The sequence below is a fragment of the Periophthalmus magnuspinnatus genome, chromosome 7, assembly GCF_009829125.3.
Source record: "Periophthalmus magnuspinnatus isolate fPerMag1 chromosome 7, fPerMag1.2.pri, whole genome shotgun sequence".
NCBI classification, from domain to species: Eukaryota; Metazoa; Chordata; class Actinopteri; order Gobiiformes; family Gobiidae; genus Periophthalmus; species Periophthalmus magnuspinnatus.
In genome coordinates, this window is record NC_047132.1 from 18,622,859 (window position 1) to 18,639,750 (window position 16,892).

Genomic DNA, 16,892 nt, shown 5'->3' on the forward strand with positions numbered 1-16,892 from the left:
ACTCTGTAGTATAGGTGGTGTCCTCATTGCAATGGATCAGTTAACATTAAAGGTGCGCTCTGTAACTTGATAAATGTTCCACTTCTTGCTTGTCTCCATGGAGAATTTATTGTTTTACCTGCAATCTTACACAGTATGGCATTCATTTATTATATCTTGCACTTATTCAATTTAGGTGTTAAAACTTGAAAAACATGATTTGTCAGCCTCCATGGAGATAGATATGTTTAATGCCATTCTGTAGAACTTTCCAGACAAAGCAATAACGTTACATTATATTATTAAACCTTAGATAATGTTAAAGGGTCCATATTATGCTATTTTCTGATCTATGATATAATCTTAGAGTTACAGAGTTACATGTTATAACAAATAATGTCTAAAAATATAACTTAAAGGCTCTGTGCATGATTTATTTTCCATGTATTTGAGCATAATTATTCTTGCGCCATATTGTATAAGCAGCACTTGAGCTCAAAAAAGTTGAGCGGAGCACTGTCTGTATTCAATTTTAAACTAGTTGTTGTTGGCTTTATTCTGACGGCTGTGACCTGAGTACGTTTAAATGAACTAGCTCTGTTTTTCACCTTTTAAGACTGTAAAAATCAGATACAGTGCCTTTAAAGATTTTACTTCTATGGAGTATTAATTGCTAACATATAACATAAGTAGATCACTATGTTACCTTTTATTGTTTTGAAAACGCTGTATTTCTCAAAAACAATGTGTGAACATGTTTAATAAGTTTCACTTCATTTTTGACACTCTGAGTCTCGTCTCTCTTTGCTCTATATGTTAAGTCACACACCCTTCAGAGCGCTATTGTGTTCTGACACCTGGAGACTTCAGCAAAAAATGTGTACCTTTAGATGAAATTTGTAAATAAAGTTAAAGGGCCCATATTATCCTATAGTTTCATTCACACATTTAACACACAAACCCTGCATAATAAGAATAAGTTATTCTCTCAAACTGAAATACACTGTGTTCCTCCTTGTGATGTCATGTGATAATACAGGAAGTGCCCCACTGTGTTTTTAAACTCCATACACCTTCACTAGAATTATTAGATTGAGTTCAGCCTGGGAATTGCCAATCTCTACTGAACAAAAGGTAAAAGGAGCTGTTAACTGAAAATTACCACCACATGACATCACAAGGTGGAACAGAGCATTTTGAGCTTTGGAGCTCAAAATAGTAAATAATAAACAAATAATTCTAGACAGATTAATAATAAAGGAAAACTCAAATGTTTGTGAATGAAACAAAATATAATTCCGGCATGTTTTTGATATTTCTTGCACATGACTGTCTGTAGACTATCCCTGAAACTCAGATTACTTCTATAATCAAATGTTTTCTATTAATTAAGTAGATTGTTAGTTTTGTTCCTCTATTTTTCCTGGTGTTTTGGAAAATGACCTTGTGTGACAACTCTTGCTCTCCTCCCATAAACTCCTCACCCTGCAACTACTGTATCCCCACACCACAAGTCTGTAGAGTAGTGTGGCTTTGCAAGGATTCAGCCATGTTTAGAAGAAATGTAACTCTAGTTTCTCGGATAAAATTGATATTCATCTTGTATCCTCTCACTGAATCCAAGGATTAGCTGCTGGCTGTTGTACATGAATAACTCATAACACAAAACTTTTTCAACATTTTTGATTTACAGCTGTGGTTTCTGGTACAAATTGAGTTAGCCATGTTATATAAACTATATGATTCAGCTGATTTGAGTGACATTTCTTAGCAGACACTAGCGCAGTTGTCTCTTTATACTCTCACAGTTGGTTTGACTTAGCTTGTATTTATGAGTTTGTGTTTGGATAGAATGATCCCATAATTCACTTCTGGGGTAAATATTTAAATGTCTGCATAACAAATAGAGTGTTAGATGTCACACTTTAGTGGTGCACTGTAAACATTGGGACTTGTTGAATTTAAAAGGGATTTATGTTCTTGTATACAGCCATAGTAAATGTATGTAAACTGAGGTTAAGTTAGTGTGTGGATTGTAATCTGTTTTGTTCTTGTTTGATTGAATCCTTAGTGGGCTGAAACTGGAACATGTACTATAGAAAAATTGAAAGGCCCTGTACATGATTTCCTTTCCTTGTATTTTAGCAGATTTAGTCTTGCCCCATATTGTATAAGCTAAAGCTAAGCTAAAAAAAAAAAAAAAAAAAAAAAAAAAAGGGGGAGGAAAGTCAATTATTCTGTTTTTCACATTTTAAGACTAAAAATCAGATACAGTGCCTTTAAAGATTTTACTTCTATTATTAGTATAATAGTATTAACTGCCAACACCTTTAGAGTGCTTTTGTGATTCCCACATCTGGGACTTTTGCTTTTTTTGTGCTTTCATTTGATTTATGCGTTTGCATGGTTATTTCATATGTATGAGTTGTGTTTTTTGAGTTGCATCCCTCTCAGTGATGCAACCCCTGCCACAGTTATCAACTCACTTGTGTGTTGGTGACATGAAAGGAAAAAAGGACAGTGGCACAGGACAGTGACAGAAATCGACACAGGAGGAGATCAGTCCTGGTAGAGCATCACGATATGGAGCAGACGCAGAGACCGGGACCCTCTTGTCCACCCCTGTATTGTAGTGGTGCACCTGCAGGCCAGGCCCTGGAGAGCAGGAGTTGAGTGGAGGAAGCAGCCTGAGCGGGTCAACTGATCAGGAACAGCACCATGACGCGAGGAACACGCAATGGCAGGGAAACCTTGTCTTGTATGAGTCCCTTACAGGAGTTGTAGCGGTGCTCAAACATCTAGCCTGCGGTATATCGACCATTGCCCTGTGCAGTGCACCGTTTCTGGTGGCCTGTCGTGTTGAGCCTTCTGCGCCAAAGGAAGGCGGCGTGGAGTGGACACCATGGTAAAAGAACCAACAGCAACCGGTTTAACTGAATCCAAGCCTGAAGGCGCAGTGGCAGGAGTAACCCTGCCAAACCCCTCTCCCCTTATGAGAGCATTTTGCCCTGCTCTTCTGTGCCCAGGTCTCCCCGTTGGACCAGGATCCCGCCTGAGAGGACAGCTGTTTCACTGCAGCTATATAACATTTTAGCTATTGTGGCCAAACCAATCGATTTTAGACCATTTTATCATTGTAGTTGTGGGCTTTTAGTCTGTTTTGTAATTATAAAAGTTCTTTTAGTCCTAACAGTTTACCTCTTTTTGGTCACACCTAACTGCTCTCACCCAATTTTAACCATAATATTTCAACTCTGCCCCTTCTGTCATCCATTTATTTTAATAACTTACAAAGCCTCCATTACACTATCTAAACACAATCAGCACACAACCCACTAATGAAACTGCACACCACATTTGGTTTAAGTTTCTGTGTACAGTTTTGTATATTTATGGAGAGTTGTTGTGCGGAAACATGGATGATGTTGGCTTGTAGGCTGAGCATTGAATAGAATCTTACAGCTAAGTTTAAGGATCCAAATAGGGCCCGGGTGAGATGGCTAAAAATACTCAAACATGCATGGATGACCTCTAAAACCTGTCAAAAAGAAAGAGGCAGCTAGAAGAGTTAGATCACTTAATATGTGAGAGTGAATATATGAGTGTTTTCCAAAATGTCTTATGTTACCATTTCATCTTTCAAGAATAAAAGGTCACATTTGTTTAATATTCAAAGTCCCATAGGCATACTAGTACATTTTTGCTACCCCTTTCGTACAGTAATATATCATAGGTTCAGTGACACTCAAGCCACAGAGGAAGAAGATGAAACTGTAGCTTTAAGCCCTGGGTCACTGGCACCACATGGAGCACAAAAACAAATCCATTCATCAATATCAAAGAGGAGTCAAATCAAGGTAAAACACAAGGTACATATGGAATAGGCCTTTTTATTTAAACTTTTAATAGCTGAAAATGGTGATAATGACCCTGCTTTATCAAGTCCTTTGAGGGTAATTGGAAACATGATGTAAACAAAAAACAATACATTTCTTTGCAATACCATCACATAGCATAAAAATACATACACATTTTGATGAAGTGGTCTCTTGATATTAATGAATATTATTACAAGTAGTACAATGAATGAGCTCATCTGATCACAGAAGCTAAGCAAAGACAGGCCTGGTTACGTGGATAGGAGACCGTGAATATAAGTTCCTTAGGCAAGACACTTCCCCCACATTGCCTGGTATGAATGTGTTGTGTAAGTACTGGTGATAGATGTAAATTGCCAGCCTTGCTTCCATCAGTCTACCCCAGGGCAGCTGTGGTGACAGTTGTATCTTACCTCCACCATTATTTGGAGTGAATGAATGATTCTTAAAAAAAAAACAAAAAACTAAAAGCGATATAAATCTAATGCGTTATTATTATTATTATTATATAACAAAAGATCATCACTAAGCAACCTCTAGAGTAAATTGAATGGGATTGTACAGACAACTCGTGTTTCAAGTTTACAGGAGCAGTAACTAAATGATTTTCAGTTCAGCCTGGGAATAATAAGTCATTTCCTGGTGGGTGGAGCCTGAAGTGACAAGGGCCAAATATGGGAGGGGCCCAACCTTCCTAGAGTGAAATCTTTAAGTCAAGTGTGGACAATTACAGGAGCGACAAGTCAACACCTGCCCCAAAAACGCTCATAAAGCAGTCTACAGGGGGAGTGGCAGGGACATGTTGGGACAGGAACCCAGATCCACACTACACTTGCTGTCTATGATTTCACTGAGTTCGGGACCCTCCCTCCGCCCCCCAGGTGAGTGACTAAGGACTGAAGACATTCCTCTGAAACCAGCAGGAGGACTGGAAGGATTTATGGGGGAGACATTATATTTCTCATGGCGTTGCAAAAGGAGTAAGTGTCAAGTGGGGGTCAAAATACTGTTCATTCCTAGGCAAAGATTATGAAAGACGAGCAAAAAAACTCCCTGATATGAAAAAAGACAGATTTGGTGCAGTTGTGCTTGATAAGTTTTTGTTGCATTGTTTACTATGGCAACCAACATTAACTCTGAAATGCAGCTTATTTAAAGGTACATTATGTAAACTTTCTGATGGGGGTTTTGCAACCTGCTTTTCTCTATGAAGATATTATTGCTTTGCCTGGAATCTTTCACAGTATGGCATTAAACTGCTCTATTTTACATGTATTCAGTTTTACATGTTTTTATTTCGCTAAAACACCTTGAAAAACAGACATTCTTACTGAGAACAGGGTCGCCTCTCTACAGATGTGGCTAGTAACTAACCAAGGACCAATCTTGGCAAAGCAATAGCATTTTCATGGAGACAGGATTGCGTACTCCCAACAGAAAAGCTGCACATTATACCTTTAAGATCGTGCAGAAGAAGCAAACGTCTATTAATTTATTATTTTATTTAATATGTATTAAGTAAGTATTAATTATTTTATCTTTTTAATACATTTAAACTTGTAAAGTCACAGGTATATTTTGAAACATTTTATTTCTGTTCTGACCCTGAAAGACCTGCAATATATCAACTGAAATTGCAGTTACTGAAAAAAAAAACAAAAAACTCTATCACCACCACAGCAGCAAAACCATCAGAAAAACAATCTTCTTCACCGTTATCATCACCTTCTACTAGCTTTTCATTTCAATAAACTCCTCATTCTCATGTCTGGGTCAGTTTAAGACTCCTCTAGTTGAATTGGGGTTATGTGACTTAACAAAAAACATTTTGTGAAGACTTCTGAGTGCAGCTGCTCCAGGCCTGTGCGGTGATGGTGGCTGTGCAGGGACCAGCCCTGTCCCCCCGTTGTCCGTGTCCCTATATGCACTGCTTCAAGACTCTTTCCGAGTTTTCCCCTCTTTCTTGTGGTCTGTCGGAGGCCTTTGTTCCTTGTTGAGGGTCATTTTGAGAAGGAGAAGGTTGGGCACTGGTTAGGAGCAGTGGGGTGTGACCTGGGCTGTGGACGCTCCTCTGGCAGCTCTCCGTGTCACATGTGGAGGCACAGAGCAGAGGAATGTGCATCCTGCTCAAATTTAGCGCTGGTTCCTGACCAGAAAACACATCCTCGTCTCCGGGTCTAAATGTGTCCCACTGTGTCTTTCCGCTGCTCAGGCTCTGCAGGCTCTATCTGTTCCATCTGACACTGGAGCTTCCCCCAGGCTAAAATAAACGGGACACTTCAGGTCAAGTCCACAGGAATCTTTTTAAACAAATGTAGAGGAGGTTGTAGTTACTGTTTACATATCTGCAGAAGAGTTTTAAGTTTATCCCACTATCCATGTTTCTACATGAGGGAGGTGGCTGTCTCTGTCCCTCTGCTTTCTGGGGGGAATGTGTCATAAAGACTGGGGGGGACCAAAGATTCAGACTTGGGGTAAAAAATTTGAACCAAGTTTATTTACAGACACGGAAATTTAACTGAAGGTTGATGGTGCAGACAGTGGAGAGTGGTGTTGTATGCTGAAGTCTTCAAGCAGGTTGTGGGTAGTGGGGTCAGAGGCTGCCGGGTTCATACCAGTCGTGGGGACCTGGGTCAGAGGCGGATGTGCAGAGTAATTCCAAGGACCGGGATCATGGGGGATACACGGACGAATAAACTGGAGAATGACATAAAGGATGACTTGTAGAACCACAGGAAGATAACTAGATGATCTGGCGGCCTCTGTCCTCCAGAGGCTGAGGCTTGATTGCAGATCGGCTGCAGGTGTGTAGTGGGTGGTGCCAGAATCTCCGCCCAGCTCCAGGCAAGACACAGAAGGGAGGGGGAAAAACAGCACAGAACAGACAAAAAACCCAAGTCCTGAAAGAATGGTAATTTTTGTACCACTGTTCTCCAGGATGGTGTGGACTGGGGGGCTCAGTGGTTAAAGCACTTGTCCACCAACCAAGCACTTTGGTTGTTTTGAAAGGTACTATATAAATCCAATGTATTATTATTATTATTATTATTATTATTATTATTATTATTATTATTATTATTATTATTATTATTATTATTATTATTATTATTATTATTATTATTATTATTATTATTATCACATACTCTCTGCCCCTCTGTCCACTGGGGGAGTGGACTCTGTCTCTCTGTCTTCTACCCCCTTTCATACAGAGGCAATGACGACACACAAATCCATCATCATTCTGGATAGCTAAGAGCGATCTTCACCACTGTTGTTTTTTGCATTAGGAGCTCAGACTTGGATGAAAGCATTTGTTTACAATATTCAGACGCTCTCTGGTTGATGATAAGACTGGAAAAGATGAAGTGTTCCAACTGCCACTGATTTTGGGGGAGCAGGCCTGTTTGATGTCAGCATGAGGGGACTGCAGGGCCTGTGGGACTATAAGCTATGGGGGGTGCACAGGGAGGGAATGCAGGATCAGTGTGGGGGGGGGGCAGAAACACTAGCCCCTGTTGACATAAGCTGTGTCTTTCGGCAATCCCTCTGTATATTTTGAAATGTGGGCCTAATTCGTTCCATATTGCGGTAATGGCGGCGCTGATGTCACTCGTCACATGGACAGACAGAGTAAACAGCATGCTCCACTGACAGCACCAGCTCTCTGTTTAAACTACTCAGAGACAGTAGCAGGGTCCAGGCCGCGCTCAGCAGGGTGGTCCCACGTCAACAACCGCAAATGAACATCAGATAATCGGCTCATACATTCACTTATCAATAAAAGACAGGTTTCTGCATTTTTTTTTTCATGTTTCATAATACTTGCTCAAATTGTGAAAATAAATAGACATTATTTATAATGCACTTTTTTTTTTTTTTTTTACCAATGGACTTAAATGATAACTAATTTTATAGTGTATTTTATAGTAAGATGGCCAGACCTCCTTATCAAGTCAATGCCGAATCTTGTCTTATCTCAGATGCTAAGCAGGGTTGGGACTGGTTAGTACTGGGATGGAAGACCACTGGAAATACCAATATTTTGATATGTATGAGTGACTGGTGAATGATGCAGATTGGGAGTCTCGCTTTGTTTGCTCTACCAGCTGCTGTGGCCATATACAGTATAGTAGCTTACCGTGGAGTGAATAACTAATGCAGGAAATTGTAAAGCGACTTTGAATATCTGGAGAAGCTCTATGACTAATGCATTACTAGTCATTATGATAAGGATATTAAATATGGACAGAAAGTGGATGAAAATTTTGGAAAAAATGTTTAAATTAAAGTAAAGTAATATTGTGAAATTAGATAAAGTTATATAAAGTGAACACATGCGACCCAGTCTCACATCTGACCAGCTGAGGAGGACCGGTTGGATAGATGTCCATAAATAGTAGTATCCTTGTATGTACAGTGTAAATGTGTGTATACAGTCTGCTCTATATTTACAGCAGGTCATTGCCGCCTGTCTCTGTCTGAGTAGTGTTTATGCCTCTTTGTTTGCTCCTCTATTTTTGACTCTCCCTGTGCTGTGTGAGGACTGCTGTAGAAGTTACCTCCTTGTGTGTCCTCAGTGAGGCAGTCAGCTGAAGAGGACAATGCTGCTCCCACCCAGTTTGAACCAGCTCTTCCCGGTCTGTAATCACACTCATTGAAAGTACTGGCTACATTTCCATCACAACTATAGCGCATATGTAATCGAAAAAATAAGCTGGATTCAACTGTATGTAGCATGCGCTCCTACAGTTTTTAAAAAGGTACTACAATCTCTACTGAACCTGAGTACATAGAGAGCTTACAAATTCACTCACTGAGCTACAGAGGCTGCACTAGCACTGATTAATGATTGGCTGCAGGTGTTATGGATTAAGTAGTGATGATTCAGATCAGAGAGAGTCCTTTTAGGTTTAAACCAACTAGATTTCAGCATTGAAACTGGCAACACCAATAAGAATCATGTGAAGCTCATTCTGCTTTTTTAATTTTTATGGCTCATACTTAAAGAACATTGTATGTGAACAGTGTGTGAGCTATTACTACAATAGGTATTCAGTGCAGAGAACAATTTTTGGATACAATGCCACTATTGTTACTTGAAAGAACATTGGGCCAAGTCGGAACATTGTCAGCCAACAGTAAAGCTCCAACGAGGAAAGGGAGAGGTAGAAAGAAGGGAAGAGGTGCAGTGTGGAGGAGTTCTGACAGGTATGATGGAGCCATGATGATTTATTCAGTCTTGTCTACTTTTAAATGTTTCTAATCAAATTTAAAGTCCACTTAAATTTGATGAGAAACATTTAAAAGTAGATCGGATGAATCATATTTGAAATTGTAAACCAATGTGTGGACAGAAAAAAGTTAGTTTCCTTAATAGTGCATGTGGAAGATTACTGTTACCTTTGCTGAAACGTTTTAACAACAGCCCCTTATATGTCACAGAACACATCTATAAAACTGTTGGCAGCTGTTAAGAGTAGGTAGCACAAGCTGTAAAGTTATAAATAAATACTAATTGTGCAAATAAAAGTCCTTTTCAGTGAAGGACAGTGATGGAGCCAGGTTTCCACAGCACCCTAAATTCTTCAACGAAGAACACATGTCTGACCCACACTACTAAAATGACTACATATAAAAACTATTAAAAAACATACACCATGCCAACATGTCACACTCAGTTATAATACAGTTTTCACATACTCTGCTAACTTAACACACGTGAGGGAAACAGGAGAATGGAAAAACAGCCAAAAAGAACCAGTAAAATCATACGACACACACCTAGAAGCATTTTAAAATGTGTTGCCGTGGTATTTAAATAATCCTTTAATAATGCGTTTTATTTATTTTTTTTAAGGAGGTGTGATATGTGGTTTACACAGGATAGGTGGCCTGAAAAGTTTAAGAGACACCTATTTGACTGATACAGGGAAAGTCCACTGCTGTGTCAAGGATACCACCAGCTCATTCTTTATTATCTGGCCTCTGTCATCAGAGGTTATAATAATCCCTACAGTTGAAGCATAGCCATAGCTTGGACTTTATACAATACTACCACAATGCGCCCGTATTGATGGTATAGAAACTTATCCCGTGTTAGACATCCAGAGTCGTCTGTTTGTCTTTACACTCTCTGGCTATTTTATTCTGCAACAATGACAGTTCAAGCCATCTTTCTCCTTCTGTTATCTGAAATGACTCCCAAATACTGCTGAATTCACTACTCATATCTAAATTTACATAAAATAATAATAATATATGGAAAGTATCTGTGGTCTTATGCTGTTAAATTAGTTACTAAATGCTAGCAGAGTGCACAAGGACTCCAGCTTCAGAGAGAAGCTGTTTTAAATGGGCTAAATTACTAGTTGCTAATGTGACGCAACGTTGAGATGAAATGGTCAGAAGGAATTTGGGTGAAAGTGAATATACCAGTTTTTGTGGACTCTCCCCAAAGGATGTCATGAGGTGGAACTGACTGTTTTAATCTCTCAAGAAGGAGACTAATATGTATGATATTTTTTTTAAAAGACAACTCCTTTTTTTAATGAAATGAAATAAAATGTTAGTTTAGAATTAATATGACCAAACACTAATCAGAGGCCAGTGCGGTGAACTGTATAGTGCTGGGAGATATGTGCATTTACGTTGCCGTTCTGTTTCTCTGATGTTTTTATAAATGAACAGTAGATTTTGTTAGCAAACAGCAGCATGGACAATGCAATTAGAGAAGACATGGTTTACCCTGAAAATAGGCATGGATTGAGCTGAATATAGGTTGACGGTTCCAAGTCATGATTTTGGATGTGTTGTCAGGGGTTGGTGACAAAATGATACCCTAAATGAATGGTTTTGTGTATCAGCAGCGTACTTTGAGAGATAATATTGTTGCTTGGAATAGGTTTGGTCACCAAGGCCTGCTATGAGAATACGTGAGATATTTGTTTGTAAATTGACGAACTAGAGTTTCAAGTTCAAGTTCTTTTTCTGTACCACATAGGTCCTGGGGTGTCTCAGCTTGGCTCTCCTCCCTTTCTCTTGTCTGCATGAATGTTTTGGAGCCTGTTAATGGTCCCCAGTTCTACATGCTCCCAGTACATAATGAGGGTCATTAAATCTATTACAGACAGCACACTCTCTGAGCTCTGAGTCAGGCCTGGGACCACTCCTATCTTAAGAGCCCACCGTCTTGCAGTGGGAAAACTGTGTTCAACTGTAGTGTTTATCAATTTAATTCTTGCTTTGATCAGCAAGGAATGGAATGGAATTGGAGTTAGAGGGCACATAGGCGAACTTCTAGCACTAATGTAAATGTAAATGGTCACATTTTTACATTGCACTTTTCTACCTTTAAAGTTCTCAAGGAACATCAGACACTGGGGGTGAGGTGATTTAAGTGTCTTGCCCAAGGACACAACAGCAATAGTCATCTGTGGGAGCTGGAATCGCATTGCAACTTGGATCTGACCACTCTACCAATGATATTTGGGTCAAGAGGAGGATTCAAACCACCAACCTTTGGATCAGAAACAAGGTATAAACTGCATAAACTGCTCCAATATCAGAAGAGTCCTAATGTTTGCTATTGGCTGTGATGCTGTCACTTATAAAACTACAAATTACATTGCACAAAAGTACACAGTTGTATTTTGAAAATAATTAAAAAAAATAAATAAAAAAAAAACAACTTGCAGCTAGTTACAATCCATAAAATGCAATTGTGATTAGCATATGGTTGGACTACAGCAATCTTTTCTATACTGCACAACTTTTGTACCATATTTAACATATGTGCTATCCAAATATCTGTCATTTGAAGTCAGTATCTGGGCTATATATTAACGACAATATTTAATATGACAGGGTTTGAACATGATTTATAGAGTGTTTTTATTCTGACCAGATTTTGGAAGCTGTAGAGAGACTTCATAATATTTATCATAATGATCCTAGAGGCTCCCAGTGTCACTTGGGTCCCCAGTGCATTGACCCACATTGCCCAGTGTTGTGTTTGGCTTGAGCTCCTCTCCTCCATCCCCTCTCCTTCCCTCTCTCCTCTCCCCCTGTTACAAGCCACTTTAAAGAACAAAATATGATTCTAAATGAGATAAGATCAACTTAAAAATACATGCAGCTGAAGGACTGACCACTACAGTCTGTACTGATGTATACTAAGGTTGATATGTCGTAGTTTGACTCAGATTCAGGAACATTTGGCTAAACAAAACACATTTATTTATTTGAACACATTTCTAGCCCTGTCATGTACCTCATTCAGTCCTGCTCTAAGTGCCAAATATCTTGTTATGTGATTTTGTGGACTTTTCTGGAACTGATTTTGTATATGCCACAGACTTCACATTTTAAAGGTGTATAATGTAACTTTTCTAATGGAGAGTATTGCAAGAGATACATTGATATTCTACACTGTGAAACATCTCCATGGAGACAAGCTGGAGACAGATCCCCACACAGATCCAGCCTCCATCACAGTCTTATCTAAGATCTAAGTGTACCCAGTCCCTAAACCTTTTCCAAACAATGAACTGAAGTTTGAAATCACAGTAATTATTTAAAACAGGAACTAAACAAAAACTGTTCTTCATCATGTTTAAGCTTATAAGTCCCATGTTCCCGGCTTCCTCTGATGATTTTATAATGGGGAATTCCCACATGCTGTGAGTGCGTGTGTTAAATGGATTCATTTTCAAAGACTGAAGCATTGAGCACTGCTTTAGAATGTGAGAGCCCAGCACCTGTCATTATTCATAATTTTACAATACACTACAACCAACTCAGTGAATAAATGAATATGTTCAATTGAATACAAGTGATCATTATAATCTTCAAACATGATATGTCTATTGTTTTGTGCATGTCCCTGCTCTCGTGGAAAGGTTCAACTTCTTGGAAAAAAGCTAGCCTATATTTAAGAAGAGAAGAAAAAAAATATCCCGAAAAAACAGTAGAGGAGTGTTTTGCAGAACTAGAAAAGGCAAATGTAAAAATTGGAAAAGGAGAAAGTTCACTTAATGTATTTATTTATACAATTTGCTATTGTATTCTTGTATTTGTTGTAATCGTGTTTTATTACCACCAGAGGTCAGATCAGTCCCACTGTCTGGAGCTCACTATAAGAATATCAGTGAAAATAATGTGGTTTTGAAACCACATTACTGATCAAAAACAGCTTGATAAAAGAAACAGAGTACTTGACTTCCTGTTCAAAACTGCATGACTATAGGTTCCATCTCTTCATAGTGGCATTTCACAAGCAAGTTATACATTTCCATTGACATGTTTCTATTGTTGAAAACTGACATGTATGAGGTGGAGACTGAACTCTCACATTTAAGTACAGAGATGTGGGCGGAGATGGGAGGAAGGTGAAAACAGGATTTTTCTGAGCACTCCAGTTCAAATACAGGACAATAGAATATTGCTCAAACGTGAATGAAATGATCAAAATACAACTTGAATGGTAGCATTAGTGCCATGGGTCTTCAGTCAGACAGAGTGGTGGACATAAGAGAGGTTGGTGGTGTGTGCTGCTGAATCATCCATTTTCAACCAAAAGTGTGCTACAACTCCAAAACAGTTAGTTATTCTGATCAAACAGCCACAGAAACGTTTGGTACGTAATTCTAATCCCTGTCATTATTCCCAAACTGGCCTGTCTCGGCTCCTTCCTGCTCTTCCTCACATGATGGCAGCTCTCTCGGTGAGTGATGGCTCTGATTAAAGTGTGTTTAGAGTGGACTCTAGTGCTGGCTCCTGCTCAGTATCACCTCCAAGGTCCTGTGAGATCCCACCTCTGAAGTCTGCAGGCTGATGGAGCATTTTTTATGAGCTACTAAAGTGTGGTGAGGATTGACCTATGTCTAAGGGGTCAATATTTGTCATGGTCCAGGTGTGCTCTTGTTCCTTCAGGGTGCAGCACAGTCTGAAAGGGTAGGGGAAACAGTGGTAGTGGCTACATGCATGGACACTATAACTTAAACAAATATGGGCCTAAGTACTATATATATCTTAACAATCTGGCTACTATTCAAAATTAATGAGGGTCCTGGTTTAATTGGCTTCTGCACATCAAAACTTATGTAATTCAATCTTATTGTGAATAGCCAATAATATGCCTCCTCCTCCTTTCAGTCCCCAGAGATGAGGAAAAAATCATTTCAGAACCTCTAATGACTGGAATCAGCTGCAAATGAGCTGTGTGTTTGAGAGCTGGTCTTTTTGAACTCTTTTAAACTAAGCTGACACACTCAGAGAATCAATAATGTATTAACTAAAAGTACTGTGCATGAATGATCTGAAAAATGTAAAATGTCTGATCCCTGTATGCTGCTGCCACTTGGCCAGGTCTCTCTTGAAAAGTAGATGGTTAATCTAAATGAGTTTTTTAACCTGGTTAAATTTAAAAATGAATAAATAGCATTTAGATTTAATTTCTAAATTTTATAATGTGAAAATCAGGAAATGTGTTATAATATAGCATTCAGACTGGTTAATTATTGATTCACATCTCACAACCTGGTGCACAGCTGTAACCACATCCAGTAACTTTGAACTGAAAATAAAAATTGTTTGGACTAAGAACACCAGTTGAAACAAGAACTGTTCACCAGCATTGGACAAGAGGGTGTCTCAGTTAGTAAAACTGTATTGCAACATTTTAAGCAGTCTTGGGGGCCCTCTGGTGACTTGAGGGTAGAGCAGAAATTACATTTTGTCATTTCTACTTTTGCCCAAAGGACAAACCTAAAATAAGCTTATTTGTAGACATGAACAGTGTTTTCTATAAAATCTCTGAAAATTGTTTGAAGTTATACATTTTAGAGACTTACAGACTTGACACAAAGTTGGCTTTTCTCGCTGTATTTGATGGATATCAGCTTGTTGCACTGGCTAATCCTTCTGTCAGAACAGTTAAATGGCCACTATTCACTTTTTACATTTGTTTATTTTTTCTGTGCACAGACATCTCCAGAGAGGCTTCAGGCAAGAGGGACACAACCTCCAAAAGACAGGCATATTAATCTCATACACTTAATTACACAAAGAACTAATTCTGTTCCAGAGTATGTAGTTCAAATTAAAATAAATTTGCTTGTGGCAGTGTGGTGAAATGTTTGACAAATGGCTCACTTACTTGTGTGAATGTCTAAAACATCCTATTACCAATGGCACTATAAATGCAACTCAGTCGCCATAATTGCATGAATGCATTTCATTTTATCCTATGTTCTTAATTCTGATCATATTTGATACATTTTTGTGGGGGTTAAATTGTAATTGTATTGTGTAATTAGTAGTCAAGGTAAATGAAGTATCTTGCCTAAAAACACAACAGTAGTGAGCAGCAGCCAGTGACGGGTTTGAACTTCCAACTTGCCAAAGAACTTTTTGTTCACAAACAATTTGAAGGAAAACTCCAAGAACAAGACTATCTTTGTTTAGGAAATCTTGAATTTACTTCAAAAGTGCAACAAGTCCAAACTAAACCTTTATCCCCTGGCCTCTTGCACCAATCTTGTCTGTGCCGCATCTTGTCCATCTATAGTTTTTAGCTTATGTTTGAAAGACGTTCGATCTTTTCACACAAATCTCCACAACAATAAACACAAGCCCAGACTGTGTTCAGAGGTCAAAGGTTACCTGCTCCTGAGCGCCTGTGAGGTGCTCAGATAAAGGAAAGGAGAGAAAGAATAGACTTCACTGCTGTTCAGCCGTGTCTGCAGTGGCTTATCTGAACACTACTGCTGTCCATCACGTCACGTTTCTTTGATTCCCTTTTTGTGCCAATTATTTCATCAGAACACATCAATAGTGGAGGGTCTGTGTTACTATGACAACCAGATTCTCCCTGATAGAGTAGATGTTTGCAAAGCCCTTCTCCACACACAGGGAGGAACAGAAGGAGGAACATGGACTCAGTGCTCTCTGAGTGAGTTTGAGCTATGTCACTGAAGAAGCCCCTCTGAATCTGAAGGACATACAGCAGGTTGTGTTCAGCTGTCACTGCATCCATCAAGAGAGAATGTAGTTAAAAAAGTGACACAAGGCTGTTTTTAAATTATCATCGATAAATCCTCAAAAAGATTATCATTATTTTATATTTTGTCCTTTGTAAATCGCAATATTGATCTAAAATGGCTTTGTATTGTTGAAAAAAAAATATATATATATATATATATATATATATATATATATATATATATATATATATATATATATATATATATATATATATATATATATATGGCTCCTCTAGTATGAGTATGTTATCTTTGGGGCCTATTGATAGTGGTTAGACAGTGTGAAAAGCCCGCGCTACATGAGTTGTTTTTAATGACATACATGGGAGGCTTGGGCAGGTAGGTGTAGCTGTTGGCATGGACATGGGGGAGGGAGGTACACACTTGAGGATGAGATTTAAACAGAAGATAGTTTATAGCAATTCACGAATGTCACTAGGCCATAATTCAGTTCACAAGCATTGTGCTTGCTACAGTGGCTTGAAATGGGAACAAATGTTAAGTGCGTGTACATTGAATAACCATTAGATGGTGCCATATTAAATAGTTTACAATTCTCCTTTAAACCTGAATATTTCTTCAGTGGCTCCTTTTTGACCAGGGACCACCAGTGAACCAGACAAATTATAATTCTCATGAAGCTCTATATAAAATACAATAGCTATTAATGTTAGTACAATAAGGCCAGAGACATTAGTCACTATACCAGTCCCTCTGTACTTTACGACTGGCCACTTCATAAAACAATAATCACATGGAGTGGGCGGAAGAGGGTAAGGTTAAAACAGAGATTGTGCTGTGTTGTGGAAAACATGCTGGAACCAGGAGCAATTGGCCTTTATGTAATAGCAAGTAACCCATTAAAGGCATTCAATGTTGTGTATAGAATCAAGAGAGAAATTAATACCAAAATAGATTTTAATAATATGAGTGCATTTGAAGTAATTTATTCTTTGAGGAAATAAACCACAAATGTCAAACTAAGTACTAGAAA